Below are 9769 nucleotides of genomic sequence, written 5' to 3' on the forward strand. Positions count from 1 at the left end.
AGGAAAATGTAAAAGGAAACTGTGACAGGCAAAATCGAGCAACCTTAAAAGAGAATTTATGTATTTGATATCATTTTAGCAGTACGTTGTCTTCAATTATAGAAAAAATATTTAGCTATTTTAAGATTCATTAATCAGCACAGGAAAAAAACATGATCAAATATAGCTTGTATGGGGATAATGGTTGCAAGAGTTTTTAGCTTTTCACGTTGGGAATTCCATGCAAAACTGGTCTGATCATTTAAAACAAGCTCAAAAGCTGCACAATTCCTTCAAAGTAAGCATGTTGTTAATAGTGGCTCTTGCTGTGTTCTGTGAATGGACAATAATATTCTCTATAAAATAACAGTTGGAAGTTAAATATGCCTTTCTACAATAAAATGAGAGTCTGTCAAAATGCTACTTTTTTATATTAGGGCACTGCTAATCAAATGAAATGGCTTCCCTTTGTCACCCCATACCACAATTATGACACTAAGAATGGATAATAATTTAATTTCTGACAAGCTATCACACTTGTGACTTGAAGAGAATTAATTTACTTACAAAAAGGTAGAGGTAGTACATAATGGTTTGGACATTGATGTGTTAGATTCTATCTTGAAGCAATTTAAGAAATAAACTGCATGAAAACTCCTGTAAGGATAATAAATTATACAGTATGCTTCAAAGGGAAAGCCATACTGTGAAACACAGTCACATGCAAAGGATTTTTCAAAACGTTTTAAATGAATTCTACTTAAGGGAAAAACCACAGAATCAAAGAGGCAGTAATAGAAGATGTCAATGTAACACAGAATTTGGAACAAAGCTCCGAGGCAAAATGTTTTTTTGAGTAAACACAGGTTAAAGAATTGAAAAAAAGTTATACCCAGGTATCATGCAAGGTACAAAGTAAAGTTGCTGTCTCTGTCACTGAGTTTTCTATTGTATCCATTCTTCCTTTTGCATATACTCACGCCATAATCATGCTGTATATATCAGAAATGTCTCAGAATCAGTGTTCCTATCAGTCAGAGTAAAATCCCTATCAAGAATGCCATATTGTCTCATGAAATTTGGAATTATACTTGCAGTTTTCAGAATACACCTCATGGCAATTTCCTTAGGATTTTACTAAATGTATACACAACATTGGGAATTGATATCACAAGTTATGGGTCCTCCATCTATGAATATTGTATCACATAGCTCTGGTCAGTCATACTTATTTTGTCCAAATTACAGTTTCATAATCGTGTTGTAAATTCAATTTGATGTTTATTTTTTATATTTCCAAAGGCTGGGGGAAAGGGGGATTGGAATAAATACTGTCAATGAAATGTGTAAATCTTGAAAGAGATAAAACAGTAAAGGTCAGAATAGCAATGGCAGTACAAAAAAATAAGAAAAGAATTTGAAAAATATGCTGGCTGCTGGTGGCACATGCCTTTAATCCCAGCACTTGGGAGGCAGAGGCAGGAGGATCTCTGTGAGTTCGAGGTCAGCCTGGTCTACACAGAAAATTCCAATACAGTCTCCAAAACCAATACAGAGAAACCCTGTCTCAAAAGACAAAAATAAAAAGAATTTGAAGAATGAATCAGTTATAAACACTGCCAGTGATAACATGAGAAGGATTAAAACTCCTTAACGTTACTGTAAATTTTAAAAAATGCAAGGATTAAGTGGATATAGTTACACATTTGTTAGGGTAAATAAAGCCACGCAGATAGGAAGAAAAAAGTATTTGGAACGCACTGAATTAATGAGAATTCAAACTCCTGATAAGAGTATAATTTGTGTATCAACTTTGGAGAATTGTTTGGCACAGTATATTAATGTTGGGATGTACATATGGCTTATTATCATTCCACATTTCATTGGAAAAGAATCTAGCATGAATGTGACTGAAATAATTCCAAAACTCCATTTGAGAATGTATCTCTCTCAAACTTTGTTATTCTTTTTCTGTATTGACAAGGTTCTATCGAGAACACATTAGAAAATGAGAGTAATTAGATTATATATATTTTAATATGAAATATCAAGGAGGTACAATACATTATTTACCAACCTATAATTAAATGATGTCTTCCAATATATTATAGATCCTGAATAATATGCCCAGTGGAGAAGTGAATTTGTCACAGGATCTTCTTCCTCAACATCTACTTTGAATGCTTTTTAGCTATGATGCAGTTATTGGGTAAGTTTTGTTGAGGGCATTACTAAGTTGACAACACAGATTTTCCACAGCTGCTGATTGTCAGGTGAGAAGCCAATGTGTTGGTAAAGATGGTGACCTGTGTTTTCCCTGGCAAAGCTGGCTCCAAGAAGGCGGGTAAAAAATCTAATGATCAGAAATCATCCTGCCAGAATGCTGTCAGGCTGAGTCTGGCAGGTAAGTTACCACAGCATAGGGCTGGCAAGCAAAGCTTGCTGAAGGCCAAGTACCGTGTGTGTTGGTGTGTGAGCTTCTGGCATGCATACTTCCAGATCAGAAGAAGTGCAACATCTCCCTCCATCTTAACCGTGTGCCAGCTGCCCAGAAAGAAATACAATATCTTAAAGTTTACAGGGAAGAACTTGCAGTCAAAGTGCATATAGTACATACTACAGCATCTATTGATAGCTCTCCAACACTTCGTTAAAGAGTGCACAGTAACAAAACAGAGAGATTCATCCCAGAGAATGCAGAATATTTGTATCTACAGAAGAGTATCAGAATTGACTCTGACACAGAGTTAGACATAATGCCAGCACAACTCATCAATTATTGAATTTAGCTGATGGAGGTATTGGCTCCATCCCTCTTGCAATGAGTTCCATGGGTCTGTAGACACTTCAGTCAGTGTTAATGATATTTGCTTTTTATTAGTGTTTATTCATTTTGCAAACCATTGAGTTCCACAGATTTTGTTTTCATATATATGCTGTAGTTTGACCATTTTTACATCCATTTTCTTGGCTATTGTGACCAGCACTTTCTTGCTTTTCTAACCCCATCTCTATGCCCCCCCACACAGACACACACACACACACACACACACACACACACACAGAGAGAGACAGACAGAGACAGAGAGACAGAGACACAGAGAGAGAGATCTCTTTTATACATAAGGCTTTTTGTTTTGTTTTTTGAGACAGGGTTTCTCTGTACTGTTTTGGAGGTTGTCCTGGATCTCGTACTGTAGACCCGGCTAGACTCAAACTTGTGGAGATCCGCCTGCCTCTGCCTTCCTCAGTGCTTGAATTAAAGGTGTGCGCCCCCAATGCCCGGCTAAAGGCTAATTTTATTAATAGAAAGTTCCATGCCTTCATCTATTTTCCTGAAAATGACTTTTTTTCTGGTTTGCTGCTGAATACTATTTAATTCTGTAATTAAATCACATGTTCCAGGAATAGACATCTGTTTCAATACCACAGCTGGGTCACTGTAAATAGTTCTTGATTCACTGTGGGTGAATGATTATCTCTGTAATACTTTGATACATGTTCCATGAAATAGTATCTTTGTGTCAAAAGGTGAATTCTACTTTTAATTTTTTAGAAATTTTAATACATATTTTATACCTGGATCAATATCATTCACTAAGTGATATATGAATGCATATTTAGTACGCATAATAATGCAACAACCTGTAGATAGTCATGTTTTCTTTCTTTGGAGCATGAGATGCTCTAGGCAAGTCTTATTTCTGCCAATCCCTTTTGTTCAATATATCAAGTCAGCGGCAGCTATGCTGCCATTACGGTGAAACAGAGTGTAACTCCACCATTAAAATACAAATTCCTCAGAGTTAGCAAAATTTCACATATCTTACAAAAAAGTAAGAAAGCAAAAGAATGGATTTGAGAGGATAATAATGAATAACAAAATTTCTAAAATGTGTCTATGTCAGTGCCGACATGTATGAATATTTGTGTGTACTCCATATACATGCCAGTGTCCACTGAGTCCAGAAGAGCGAATCAGATTCCCTGGAACTTGCAGTCAAAGTCACCTGATGTGGGCACTAGGAACCAAACTCCAGGCTTCTGCAAAGGCTGGAAGTGCTCTTAAACACTCAGTCTCCTCTTGAACTGCTGGCTGATATTATAACTAATTTCTACATTAGGATAACTTTCAAAAATGTTACAAATGTATGTGAAAACACAAGAACAAATATTCACTGTCTTGTATTCATGTCAGTACTAAATTGTTTCTTCTGTTTCAACATAGTTTTAAGGCACCTTGACCATAATGATCTACGTGAAATTATGCTGGTCCTAAGCCACCGTGGAGTCTGATATGGCATGTATTAAAAATGGTCAAAGTATAAATTTTCAGTTCTGGGAACCAGTATTATCTGATAAAGTTATTCCAAAATTAGAAAAATAACCAATGCCTATGGGAATATATCTTTTACTAAGAAACAGACACAGAGTTAGATGGAACAGTTTAAAGACAACCTATACAATTGGATAAAAATCCATTTAAGAAGTAAACTTCAAACTTTCTATTTTTAGAGGCCTGATGGCAGGAGGTCAAAAGCATTGTTTTAAACTTCCATATGTTTTGTGTCACGTGTTCCAGGGTTCTAAGACACGGAGATATTACTGAAGTTATCTTGCAGGCTTGACACCACTAGATTTATATAAAATGCAAGGTGGAGATATAGCTTCAGACTGAGAGTAAGGAAGTAAAAACTGGGCTTTTGCACTAAAAATATGTTCTGAGAAGTTTACTTTCAAGAAATATTTCCTTACATATTTGTGACTCAGTGACCCTGGTAGTGAAACTGAATAGCATATATTGTGTCAGATCCAACAAGATATAAATTTAGGTATGCAAAGAACCCAGATACCATCTGAAGAAAATGGCACACTTGAGATAAGGGCAGAGCATAGCAGAAGGTCTCAAGTAAATTGGGTGAGTTAAGTGTCTTATTTCCCCTGTTACATACTTGTTATCACAACAACCTTCTCCTTCAATTCACTCATGATGTCTCTGCAACTTTTCCTGTAGCCAGTTAACTCAAGAGCCACAATCTAAGTCTGCCAATGGAAGGTTTGCTCTGACAGACTGTGACAGTCCACATTAAAGTATAAGACTGAAAAGATACTGATTTGAGGAAATTCTCCCATTGAAAAGAGGCCAGAAGAGAGCTCTCATAGTTCATCTTTTGTGTATCAAAATGTAGGCTAAGATCTGGTTATAGTCAAGTTTCTATGTGGTATCAAAAATAACTCAGGTACAAGCAGTATCGGGATAGGCTCACGATTGTGTTATGGGTCTTAGACTGGACCAATCATTTGGCTGGCCACTTCCACAATCCCTGTTCCACTCTTAACCTGGCACATCCCATAGATAGGACAGACTATAGGTCAAAGGTTATATGGATGGGTTGGTGTCCCAATCCCTCCACTGGATGACTTGCCTGATCACAGGAAATGACCAGTTCAGGCCACATATATGCAATTAATAGTAGTCTTAGCTGGGATCATCCTTGTAGATTTCCAGCAGTTTCCTTTGCACCTGGCTTCTGCCTGACCCTGACATGCCCCACCCTTTCAGTACTCTTTCCCCTACCCCACCCCCAGAATGATCCATCATGTTTCCATCCCTACACACCCCCAGTGTACCCACAAAATCTCTTTTATTTCTCCTTCCCAGGGTTGTTCTAGTATCCTTGGTCACTCCTTGTTACTTGCCCTTTCTGGGTCTGTGGATTGTAGTATGGCTAATCCTTTCCTTTACAGATAATATCCACTGAGTGAATGCATACCATGCTTGTCTTTCTGGGTCTGGGTTACCTCACTCACGCTGACTTTTTCCTAGTTCCAAACATTTGCCTTCAAATTTCATGGCATTACTTTTAATAGCCAAGTAATACTACATTGCGTAAATGTTCCACATATTATTTGTTTATTCTTCAGTTGAGGTTGTATCTAGGTTGTTTCTAGGTTCTGGCTATTATGAATAATGCTGTACATGTTTGTACTCATTTAATCCATATCCACTCCATCACGACTTGTCACTTGTGTTTCTGCTCTTAGCCATTCCTACATGTGTAAAGTGGAAACTCAAAGTTGTTTTGATTTGCATTTCCCTGATGGTTAAGTATGCTGAACATTTATTTAAGTGTTTCTCAGCTGTTTTATATTATTCTTTTGATGTTCTCTGTTTATATCTATACCACATTTTAAAAATTGGATTATTTGGTATTTTGATGTCATGAGTTCTTTACACATTTTGGAAATCAGCCCTCTGTCAGTTGTGGGGTTGGTGAAGATCTGTTCCCATCTGTAGGCTGCCATTTTTGCTGTTGATGGTGTCCTTTGCTGTTTATTAGTTTTTCAGTTTCATGTGGTCTCATTGATTAGTTGTTGATCTTAATGGATATACTATTTGTGTTCTTTTCAGATAGTTGTTCCCTGTGGCAGTGCATTCAAGATTATTTCACATTTTCTCTTCTATCAGGTTCAGTGTAACTGGATTAATGTTGAAGTTTTTTATACGCTTGGATTTGAGTTTTGTGCAGGGTGATAGATTTGGATATGTATTGCATTAGTCTACATGCAGCATCCAGTTATGCCAACACCAGTTGCTGAAGGTTGTTTTTTTCCTATTGTGTAATTTGGCTTCTTCATGATCCCAGAGGCTCAATGATCCAGAGATTTAGGATAGAACCAAATATGATTGAAGGAAAAACATGTCAATGTAATGATGCCTAATGATATTCTGATATATTCACCAGAGAGGCTTCATCCAGCAACTGATAGAAACAGATGCAGAGACCAACAGCCAAACATTAGGCTGAAATTGAAGTAATCCTGTTGAAGAGAGGGGGTAAGGATTGTAGGAGTCAAAGGAGTCAAGGACACCACATGAAAACTCACAGAATGAATTAATCTGGGCTCATAGGGGCTTACAGCAACTAAATTGACAACCAGAGAGCCTACATGGGACTGACCTAGGCACTCTGCATATATGCTACAGTTGTATGGATTGATCTTCTTGTGGGACTTCTAACAGTGGGAACAAGGGCTATCTCTGACTCTTACTGTCTTTTTGGACCCTACTCCTCATACTGTGTTGTCCTGACCAGCCTTAGTACATTAGTAGGGGCTTCATTATACTGCAACGTTATATGCCAGGCCTTTTTTATATCCATGGGAGCCCTTCCCTTTATAAATAGAGAAGAATGAGGAGTGGATGGGGGTGAAGGCAGAGGGTAGGTCAGGGGGCAAGACTGGATGGTGAGGAGGGAGGGGAAAATGTGATCAGAATGTTTAAATAAATAATATGAATGAATGAATAAATGAATAAAAATAAGTTCAGTCAAAGGCTAACAGAAGAAATGCTGAAATATTGCAGGAAAATAGACAGAAGAATATATATATATATATATATATATATATATATATATATATAAACAGACTTCCATATGGGAAGGAAGGTAATGTGACTAAGTCCTTACATCATGTATTCTAGTGGACATGAACACATACTGTCCCTATTTCCCTTCAAGGAAGAGCTTAAGTCACCTGATGCCAGTATTTTCAAAGAGAGCCCCTAAGAATCATTTTCATGTCAAAGAATATCTTATTTGAGGCTCTCAAAGTCTCACCACAATTCATTCCAGACAGGCTTGTATCATTTTTATAATATTTTTATGTAACTTTTTACACATATTACTCCCAGCTCCCTCTCCCTCCCCTTCTCCCCTTCCCCCACCCCCCAACACCCCACTACATCCCTCAGTCTGCTCCCCAGGGAGGGTAAGACCTTCCATGGGGGATTTTCAAAGTCTGCTATATCATCCAGGGCAGGGTCTAGGCCCTCCCTAATGTGTCCAGGCTGAGAGAGCCTCCCTCCATGTGGAGTGGGCTCCCGAAGTCCATCTGTGTGCCAGGGATAAAAACTGATCTACTATCCGTGGCCCCATAAATTGTTGAGGCCTCCTCTGTGAAACTCAGGTTCAGGGGGGTCTGGATCAGTCCCATTCTGGCCTCTTAGTCATCATTCTGGGTTCCATGCATCCCCTCTTATTTAGGTCAGTTGTCTCTGTGAGTCTTGATTCCTTTGTTCATCATTCCTCTTTGCAGCTGGGTTCCAGGAGTTCAGTTTGGTTTTTAGCTGTGGGTGTCTGCCTCTGCAGGCTTGTATCTTATATTGTGTATTGCCCTAAGTTCTTTAGGACTGGATAAAGGACCATTTAGAGATCTCTGTACTGAGCATGATTAGTTTTGCATTAAAAGCTACATTATTAAGCAGCTATTTCTAGGAGAAACAGTTTGACAGAAAACTTCCTGGTAATCTTATAGCATTCCTGTCTCCTCCTCTGTGATGTATACAAACTATAAAAATAGTCTCATCAAGTTGTATTTTCCTACATCCATATGCAATAAATATAGTCAGTTAAAAAGTTTTAATCAATTTGAGACTGGCAAAACATGGGAGGAGATTCTTGGAGGATATTCAGGAGAAACTGGAGGAAAGAAAGGGAAGTAGGAAAGTGATATAATTCTATTTCAATTAAAAATATGTTTTAAAAATCCTGGCTGGTGGTTTATACCTTTAATCCCAGAACTCAGGAGGCAGGGGTAGGTAGATCTCTGAGTTTGAGGCCAGCCTGGTATACATACAGAACAGTGAGTTCTAGGATAGCCAAGGCAACACAATGAGACTGTCTCAAAAATACCCCCCAAAGTTGGAGGGAGGCAGTAATGACAAGATAAATAATCAACACTAATTCGTTCTAGGAACTATTAATTCTAAAATAAAATATCTCTAAAACAAGTTCAAAATATTTTACCACTGTGTGTATTGACATATTCCTGAAATCCTATAGCACATGACAGTTGAGAGCAGGAGAATTTTAAGTTCAAGGCCAATTTAGAATGCATAATGAGTTCGTGGTGAGTTTGAGCTACAAATTAAAGATATCATCTCAAAAATAATGAGTAAATATATATTTAAAAGCTGTCATCAAGTTGCCTATTGTATCTCAAGAGCTTAGACTAACAAGTGCTGAAATGGTTGTAGATTGCAGTACACAGTGTTTGACTTCTTCATTAGGTGAAATACAGAGTAACTTAAATTGCCAACATGCACAAACTAGCCTCAGCCTGGTAAGTCTAAGAAAAACTTCTGAAAATAAAAATAAAATATTATACAGAGAGCAAGGTCAACCTTGCATCTCCACAATACAAGGGCTACAGGGATTATATTTTAACATTTGTTTATTATTTTTTGTAATCTGTAACTACTGATTTACTTCTATCTACTAATAGCCTGATCTCCCAAACATGCTAAGCACACCCCAGTGTTACCATTTTTATAATTATCTTTGGGAGACTTTTCTCCAGAGCTCCATGTGGCTTCCTTCCTTCATTCTTGTGTATATAAACACAAGTTCTCTGTTATGTTGCTTCTGAAATTGAACAGCTATGCTCAGCCTTCTCTCCTGACCCTGTCTTATTTGCATTAATCACAATGGAGCATGCTATGTGTTGTTACAGAGGCATGTGATGATAAGGATGGACTTCCCTGAGTCCATGAAGCATGATTTACTAGAAAAGAAATGGTTTTCCCTGCCCAGTTCACAGAGTGATCAATCTTGATATATGGCAAGGCTCAGACTGTACAATCCTGTGACACAGGAGACTGTTGCCCATTTTACTTTCAAATCATTAGCAATGTCCAGAAAAACAGGGATGAAGCCCAAATCACATTCTGTCAATTTGTTCTTGTCTGGTTCCTAAGGATGGCATGGACCTATTCTGTGCTTCCTTAATG

Source organism: Mesocricetus auratus, unplaced genomic scaffold (assembly GCF_017639785.1).
Source record: "Mesocricetus auratus isolate SY011 unplaced genomic scaffold, BCM_Maur_2.0 Super-Scaffold_100694, whole genome shotgun sequence".
Lineage (NCBI taxonomy): Eukaryota > Metazoa > Chordata > Mammalia > Rodentia > Cricetidae > Mesocricetus > Mesocricetus auratus.